This window comes from Hylobates moloch, unplaced genomic scaffold, assembly GCF_009828535.3.
Source record: "Hylobates moloch isolate HMO894 unplaced genomic scaffold, HMol_V3 SCAFFOLD_6, whole genome shotgun sequence".
In the NCBI taxonomy this organism is placed as follows: domain Eukaryota; kingdom Metazoa; phylum Chordata; class Mammalia; order Primates; family Hylobatidae; genus Hylobates; species Hylobates moloch.
This window is the reverse complement of record NW_026652281.1, coordinates 31,307,910-31,316,761: the sequence shown is the minus strand read 5'-3', so window position 1 is coordinate 31,316,761 and position 8,852 is coordinate 31,307,910.

Genomic DNA, 8,852 nt, shown 5'->3' with positions numbered 1-8,852 from the left:
GAATCAATCTTTTAAACAAAGGAATATGTGGTGCTACAGAGGTTGGAGGTACTGTGGCCAACACAAGGTTCAACAATGTTGAATTGTTATAATCTTAGTTCTAACGCAGATGTGTGAGTCCACAGATGTCATGGTATCAGACCTGAAGAGGTAAGAGTAATTGTCCAAATTAACATCCCTGTGGAATACACTTTTTTCCAAAATGATAAAAATGTACTATTTTGAAGGCTAATTAAATATTATTGAAATTCAGCAGTAAACAAAGCAACTGTTTAGAATTTGGCCCGCGAAATATTTTTTCAGGAAAATACTTTATCACTGATAGCATTGAAATGTCTGGCTCATAGTGATAAAAAGAGACTGGCTTTTGGTTGAGTTCTTATTGTTTGTTAATTCTCTAGATGTGACTCATACTTCTTTATTGTTGGCACTCAGGTTGATTATTTGTGGGAGGGATGTTTTACATCTCATATTCTGCAGAGGTGACTATTTAACCAGAACTTGTTAGCTCTCCACAGAAAAGTGCCACCTTTAAGTTAAAAAGAAGACATCTTCGGATATTATGAGCTTTGACATCAGCAAACTTAAATTTTATCTCACAAATTACTAGCTAGGTAATGAATATACTGACGGTTATTTTAAGCCATTTCTGACCTTACTTTTCTAAGTGGAGTGAATATGAATATACATATATGGGTGACATGTGGGTGACAACAAAAAATGCTTGTCAAATGAACGCTAAGAGGAAAATGAACTGAGATAAAGCCAAGTCAAAGAGAGAAAGATACCTTCGAAAGACAAATCAGATTTGTGCTCTTTCTAATCCACAGACAGCCAAGAAATGGAATATTGTGCTTGTGTGTCTGAGAAGTGGGTATAATTCACAAGAACCTGGTTCTAGCATGCATTTGTATTATAGCATGTATCAAGATGCATGCTTTCAATTTTTTTCTCTGCAAATGTGTGTAAGGCTGAGCGTTTGTACTGTAAGAAAATGTAGTCTGTTTTTCATTTTTCTTTTTGAGTTGTATTTAAATAGCATGTTCATATTTTATGACCTCTAGTCGGAAGGGAATTTAAGCTGCTTTGTCTATTCATATTATTTTGGGGCATTTTACACTCAGGGCTGCAAATTGTATACTTAAAATCTTTTATTGGAGAAGATGTCTTCTTTTGTTTATGAGTGCATCAATGATTATAGAAACAAGCAGCTCCATCCCAAAAGGAGTGTGCTGACCAGGATGTATAATTTGTCTCACATGCCCCAAATAGAGTCAAAACATTCATAATTTAAACCTGACTAGATGGAGTTCTCTAACTATATTCCATAACAGACCCTCAGAGAAAAGTTCTGAATATGCTCTCAAATCCCATAACAACTTGAATGATGATTCCAAGTTCTTATTATAGAGAATAAGAAGTTATCAATAAGCCCCCAAATTTCTTAGAGACAACACACAAATGCTTTCTTCATGATACACTATTCCAACAATGGAACAAAAGTTTGATTTTTTCATTGTCTTTTTCGATCATATCAGTATGAATATAATTTGGGTCAAAAATATATTTTGACTTATACTTTAGATTGTGATATTTGTTTTGCTTTAAAAAACATATTGAACCCAATTCTCCCCATGTGTAAAAGACACATACATCCAACTACAAGGGCAAAGGTATTATAAACATAAGGATATTTATACTCCAATTTCCCTTCCCTTATTTAAAACTCAATTTAGATTCTCCTAAAAAGCAGTAGAAAAGACTTTACAGCTTAGGTTTACAAACATGTTTTCCTGTAAACTAAACTAAAGGAAAAATAGGTAAAATAAAATTATAAAACAACACTCAACTTTGATTAGAATATTCTTATTCAGTGACCATGTTTTACACACTATGTGAATGGGGAAAAACCAACACCTTGGCATTCTACAAATAGACTCACAGTTAGCTAGACTTAGAATGCAGATTTTATCACTCTCTCCAAGTGGATCACCAAATAATTCCTTTTAATCACAAACAGTATGCTTCCAAGCTGACCTTATTCATTACTTCTCTCTCAATCTCTCAGCAATTGAGTGATAGGCCTACCAAACTTCATTTGGTTGAAAGTTCTAAAAGATGTTGGAGTTTGTGCCTTGTAGAAATGCAGAATTTTTAGATAAAAGACTTATCTGTATATGTAATGAAAGTGATGTATATACACATAAAATATTACATACGAATTTAGGGGGATTACTGACCCCTAAAACCTGGTCATAGATCCCATTTTGAGGTCCTCTGCTCTAGGGAGCCCATGAGGAGTATTTGCTTACTCTTAGTAAGCACAAAGCATCTCATATTGCAATTTTACTCGGAGAAGATGGCAACACTCAGCTTCATCCAGGTAACTCAATAGGTTCTTTTACATTAAAAAAGAATGTCTGAGGAAGATGTTGAAACAAGTAAGTATTGTTTGGTTTTTAAACATCTGTCAATGTCCAAAAAAAAAAAACTCAGTTTAGGAAAGTTTTTGTTGTTGTTGTTGTTGTTGTTCTGTATGTTGTTGGTTCTGCAAAAAAGGAGTAACTATAAATTCAGTGGATTATCAGGACATCACCTCCTTCAAGACAACAGACTTACCAGGGGTCACAAAAGAAACATGCAAACAAGCAAATGAACTGGCACTGTGAAAACCAAACATCTTTTATCTTGTCACTAAAATCTAGGTGATTCCTGGAACACCTAATATGTAGCTATGTATTAGTTACAAGTGAAATTCACAGCTTCATGTTGAAACATGGGGGAGGTTTATTTTTTACTTCGATAACTGTGTCATTGTTTTTGTTAGAGTAGGTGGTTAGGCAGACATGAGCAGGGCAGAACCCTTCCCCCACTCACCACCATGATTGTCAGGTGACCATAAGGTGATGGTAACGTGGTTGTTAAACTGTCTCTCTCTAAAATAATAGTTGGATGCAGCCAGCACCAGGGAAAGGCAATCTCCCAATAGATAAAAAACACCAGAAGCTGGTGATCAGCAGCTTTCCCATAAGATCACAGGAGTTAGGTGAGTGGGCTCAGGCATATGCACTAAGAGAAAAAATGGCACTTTAACTGGTATATGAGCTCCCTCTAGAAACAGTTGAATAGTAAGGGAAATGGCTCAAATGAACATGCACACAATTTCAGTAAACACACTGCGCTTTCAGCCCCTCCCGAGGGTTGACAGACCACTGTCCATGGGGACAGCCCATCCTAGGGGAAGAATTAGGGGAGAAGAGATGCAGGACCCCAGAAGCATGACAACATATAAAACCCCAAACCAAAGTGAAACCATGTACTTGAATCTCTCAACTCTCCCACTTGGCCTTCTTCCAAGTGTACTTTACTTCCTTTCATTCCACTCTAAAACTTTTTAATAAACTGACTCCTGATTTAAAACTTGCCTCGGTCTCTCACTCTGCCATATGCCCATTGGGCGAATTCTTTCCTCTGAGCAAGAATTGAGTTGCTGCAGACCCACGTGGATTCATGCTGCTAACAGTTTTGAATAAAAAAGTTAAAAGAATCTTAATCAAAAGTTAAAATGTGCTATATGGAGTGGAAATGGGTCTGATATGTAGAAAACACATAGTTTATTTCTAACATCATTTAAATGTGCATGTCTCCTCTTTTTAAAATAATCAGTTTTGCTCTAATTCTGCAGTCAGCTACAATGCAATTTATTTGCATGATCCTTTAGACTTGTTCATGGTATCTGTTTCGTATATTATTATAACTGCAATTTTAAATACATGAATTCCATGTCTTTTTCCAAGATAACACTATTTATGGTGAATTTTTTTTTTAAATGCTGCTCCTTCTCAGGCCCTGTGCAGAGTATCTGCATTTGTTCACTTAATACAATCACCCTATGTGAAGAAGCTAATTATTGTCCTTGTTTCACATGGGAAAACAGACACCAAGAAGCTGAGTTGCTTCAGGCAATAAATTAAGTCACAGTGAAGCTGAAATTTAAAGACAAAGCCCCCTGACCCAGAGCTTGAGCTCTTAGCTACCATTTATCATATATTATGTGGAGTAAATTATCTACCTTGAATTATGTAAACATCCTTCCTTCCCCACATCTTTTCTCGCCTTGCTTGGCAGAGGTATTAGAGTGAATGATAATAAAGACAGTCTCTGTTTGAAAGATCAAAAATCTAAGTTCACCATCATTGTTCACTGTCATAGGCCAACAACAGAGCAGCATATCAAAACTGGTCCCTTCAAATTCTAAGACAAGGCTGGTGGCTATGCTGTTTCTTTATATCATGCAACATCATTCTCGTCCCTTGATTTACAAAATGACTTATTCAAAGGATTCTTAGTTACAACACTTGCTTATTGTTGATGGGTACTAGGAAACAGTAGGGAAAGCTTGTCCATATATTTTTTTTTTTTTTAGTTTGTAAAGCAATTAAGCAAAAGTTATCTCAGGCCTTTTTGCAACTATAAAATATGAGAGGTTTTTGCACATAAACTTATAATTAAAAAACATTAAAATAGCCCATAATCTCACCATCCAGATAAAATAAATTGGCACAATATTTATGCAGGTTTTCTTATCTGTGTCTCTAAATAGTTATGCTTAGAGTAGTTAAATCATAAAGATGAGCAACATGTGAAAAAAAGAGCTTCGTTTCTTATATCCCCAAACCCCTTATCAAATATATCTACTGTTAATCATTCCTTGTGATTGCTTCTAGAAATATATTTTTTGTGAGTACATCTTATTTTGTTTACACAAAAAGATTAAACAAGCTTCCATTTTCTGCCCCGAATATCTTTGTTTAACATACCAAATATTTTTCCATATTAATACATAGAAATCTACCTCAATCTTTTAATGGCTTATTATTTCTCTTTTTTAAAAACTTAATTTTATTTAAGTTCCAGGATATATGTGTAGGACCTGCAGGTTTGTTACATGGATAAACATATGGTGGTTTGCTGCAACTCTCAGCCCATCACCTAGGTATTAAGTTCAGCATCCATTAGCTATTGATTCTGATGCTGTCCTTCCCCTGCATCCCCCTGACAGGTCCCGGCGTGTGATGTTCCCCTCCCTGTGTCCATGTGTTCTCATTGTTCAGCTCCACTTATAAATGAGAACATGCGGTGTTTGGTTTTCTGTTCCTGTGTTAGTTTGCTGAGGATAATGGCTTCCAGCTCCATCCATGTCCCTGCAAAGAACATGACCTCATTCCGTTTTATTAAAGCCTTATTATTTAATTCAGATACCTCATAATTAAATTGGTTTATATCACATAGGTGGATATGTAGACTGTTTGCAGGGTTTTTTTGTAGCAAAGAATCGTGCCAGAAATATTATTTTACATGTATCTTGAAATAATTTAGTATGTAAATGTTCAGTCATCGCATTGCTATGTGCATTTAAAAACCTACAATATGGTCAAATTGCTTTATGAAAAAGGTGAAATTTATTTTCCTCCAAGAATGTAAGGGATTGCGTATATTTCTAAAATTTACCACCATTAAACATTATAACTTAATGTGTTATTCTGATAGATGGAAAGAATCGTGTCTTGCTGATTTAATTTGCATTAATTTAATAATGCCATTGACCATGTTTTAACACATTTTTTGGCATTTTGGCATTTTTCCTCAAAGGGTCCTCTCACATTTTCACATTTTGTTCCTATTAACCATCTTTTCTTATTTATTTTATGAGCCCTTTGTAAATTAAAAAGAAAAGTGACCTCTTGTAAGTGTTACTAATACTCTTTCCAGTTTATCATTTTTTTTCTGACATTGCACTTTTCTTACCATGTGGAGGTTTTTCTTTTCTAAGTTTTATATTCTGTTTATAAAAAGTCTGCTCCACTAAAAAATAAATTCAATTTTTAATACTCTGTATTAGTTTTGCAGGGCTGCTGTAACAAAGCATCACAAACTTGGTCCCCTAAAACAACAAAAATGTATTTTCACACAGCTCTAGAGCGCAGACATCTGAAATCACTGCGTTGGCAGGGTCTTGCCCTGTGTGAAGTCCTTCCCCTAGCAGAGGATCCTTCCTTTTTTCTCCCAGCTTCTGGTAGTTGCCCACAAGTTTTGGTGTTTTTTGGTGGTGGATACATTAGTCTAATCTTTACCTGCATCATTTTATGGACATTCTCTTTGCGTGTCTATGTTCCTTTGCTTTTTTTGAAGAACACTAGTTATTACCCACCCTAATCCAAGATAACTTTATTTTAATTAAGCTAATTATATCTGCAAATCCCTTATTTTCATATAAGGTTACATTCTAAGCTTCAGAGTGGACATGAATTTTGAGGGGTTCACTATTCAACCCAATGCTATCTCTTAATTTTATTTTTTTACTTAATAATTTGAAAATCATTTTTGTTTAAGGAGTAGTTTTCAAACTTTAACATGCTTCAGAATCACCTGGAGGACTTGTTAAGTACACGTAATTGGGACCCACATCCAGAGTTTCTGATTCTAGGTTGAGATTTAAGATTGCTGGTGGTCTGGGTGCCCACTTCCTAATGAGATTAGTTATGTCCTTTCAGAATTCAAATATTGAAGTCCTAATCTCCAGTACCCAGAGTGTGACTGTATTTGGAAACAGGACCTTTAAAGCGGTAATTAAGGTAAAATGAAGTCATTAGAGTGGGCCCTAACCTAAAATGGCTGATGTCTTTTCTGATAAGAGAAAAGATAAGGATATTGAGGAAGACCACAAGGAAAAACCAGAAGATGGCCATCCACAAGCCTGGGAGAGTAGTCTCAGAAGAAACCATCCCTGCTGACATCTTGATTTTGGACTTCTAGACTCCAGAATTTTAAGAAAATAATTCACTGTTGTTTAAGCCACCCAGTATTTTGTGTGTATTATGGCAGCTCTAGAAAGCTAAGGCAGAACAGTCGTGTAAGAGGAAAAGTTTCTGTTTACACAGTTCTAAATGGCAGCCTGTTATTCAAACACCAACCACTGAATGATTCCTTCAGTCCCTCTGTGTTAGTCCATTTTCACATTGCTATAAAGGAATACCTGAGACTGGGTAATGTATAAAGGAAAGAGGTTTAATTGACTCATAGTTCTGCATGCCTGGAAGGCCTCAGGAAATTTATAATCATGGTAGAAAAGGAAGAGGCATGTCTTACATGGCAGCAGATGAGAGAGAGCAAATGTGTGTCAGCTAAGGAAAAACTACCATTTATAAAACCATCAGATCTTGTGAGAATTCACTCAATATTGCAAGAACAGCATGGGGGAAACCACCCCAATAATCCAGTCACTTTCCAACAGGTCTCTCCCTAAACACCTGGAGATTACAATTCAAGGTGAGATTTGGGTGGGGACACAAAGCCTAACCATATCACCCTCTTTCCCCACTGGTTTGCATCCTTGTAGTAAATCAAAATCCCATATTTATTATAATTTATTTTGGCCTCTATTCTGCTCCAAAGCAGTTTTTATTTATGCAGCTCAAAAGTACTTTAATATGTTGACACAATGGGAGTTTAATATATTAATATGTCAAAGGTTTTGAAATTTGTATGATATTTTAATATCTAGCAAGATTATTCCCTTTTCATCAGTCTTTTCAGAATTGGTTTAGATATTTCCATTTCCATCTCCTTTTCAAATGGGGACTTGATAACAAGGCTGGAGTGCAATGGCACGATCTTGGCTCACTGCAACCTCCACTTCCCGGGTTCAAGTGATTCTCCTACCTCAGCCTCCCAAGCAGCTGGGATTACAGGCACACGCCACCATGTCCAGCTAATTTTTGTATTTTTAGTAGAGACGGGGTTTCACCATGTTGACCACTATGGTCTCAGTCTCTTGACCTCATGATCTGCCCACCTTGGCCTCCCAAAGTGCTGGGATTACAGGCGTGAGCCACCGCACCCAGCCTGTTCACCTATTCTTAATCTTCTTCTTCTTCTTCATCTTTTACATCTATCATTTATGACAAAATTTTGGACTCATGTTATTTTCAAAAAGGAATAATAATTTCTAATTACATTCTTCATTTTTAAAGATGTTTCCCTTAAATTTGAATATCAAACTGTATAAATCAGGTTTAAGTTACTACTATTTTTTTCCTTCAGAATGTTGTTGATACTGTTGTTAAGAAGTTTGAGCTAGTGTATCATAGCAACCTCCCTCTTCCTCTTTCCATCCCGTCTTTTTTAAGTTCCTGAATTGTTTTTTGCCTTAAAACTTAATTTTTTTTTCCTTGAAATTCAAACCCAGAGATATGTCTTGTTTGATCATTTTGTATATTTTGTTTTTCCTGTTGCATTGAATTTTGTTTATTTCTTTTTAAATTAGTGATTTGGGTTATTGGAAAATTTCATTCTAGTCTATCTTTGCCTATTCCATTATTCCATTCTAATTTTTCATTTTCTGTATCAGTTGTTTTCTGAAGAAACACTGATTCTGTTGATGTTCAACTAACTTTGTCCTCCTTATCCAAGGATTTGGTCCAAGAGAGAGAAAGTTCATTGCCCCTTTTTTCTTTTTGTTTGTTTGTTCGTTGTTGTTTTGAAGAGGAGATGAGAAAGGTAAAGAGAGAGGAAGATATTGAAACTTAAATGATTCTTAACCATTAAAGCTGAAAAGCTTTGGAAATCTGGTTCGATGCTTTTACTTTTCAAAGCAGAACACTGAAATTAAAAATTTAAGTGATTGAGGCAACGACACACACTTTGAGGAGAACATTTGGAAAATTTAGATGAAATATACTATATTGTTTGCTGCACAATTTTCAGTTAACAAATTTTCACTTCCTTTACCTTCTAAAAAAGGATTTATAAAGCTTATTTCATATATTTCATGTGATTCTTACCTGGAATAG